The sequence below is a fragment of the Trachymyrmex cornetzi genome, unplaced genomic scaffold (assembly GCF_001594075.2).
Source record: "Trachymyrmex cornetzi isolate Tcor2-1 unplaced genomic scaffold, Tcor1.1 scaffold16, whole genome shotgun sequence".
Classification (NCBI taxonomy): domain Eukaryota; kingdom Metazoa; phylum Arthropoda; class Insecta; order Hymenoptera; family Formicidae; genus Trachymyrmex; species Trachymyrmex cornetzi.
Window position 1 is genome coordinate 3,654,784 of NW_017296201.1, and position 720 is coordinate 3,655,503.

Below are 720 nucleotides of genomic sequence, written 5' to 3' on the forward strand. Positions count from 1 at the left end.
AATTATATAAAATTATATATATTTTTATATAATTTTATATAATTATATATAAAACATTTTTTCTCGGGATATTAAAAAATTTTACAATAGTTGCAAAAGTGCTTCTGTTGAATCATTCATTGTTGTTTTTATGCGACGCGTCATTCTTAATCTATAATAATCTTTCTTTTCATATGTCAAATAAACTTATAATTAATTCGCGTTGATAAAAAAATATGTTATCATATAATAGTCGCGTGTATTTTTTATTAACAATTGAATTGTTGATTAAGTTAATCAGCGTAACTTAATCAAAATTGTTTTTGTTACAATCATTTTAACGATTTTGAAAATTTTTTGGAAGAAAGACGTATATGTATACATACATCTCATGATAAGGGTGCGGTCACATGAAGTCTGTTTGCTCCAAAAATTGTTGCGCTTACATGAAGATAAATATCTAATCTAGCTAGCAATCCAGTAAAAAAACAAGCATCGTGCCGCTGGCTTAAGATTGATTTCTCAAGAATTTCAAAGATACTCGTAAATTAAGCTATAGCTCAAGATTAGCAGAGAGAAACTTAAAAATAGTCATCCTAATCTTTTTCCTTTTTACACCGAACACTTGGAATGCGCAGAGAAAAATCTGAAAGTGGACATCTCGGCCTTTTTCGTATACCAAACCTCGTAGGATAATGCTGGATTCACACTGCATCCGATTTGCGTCGTACGACGCTCTGC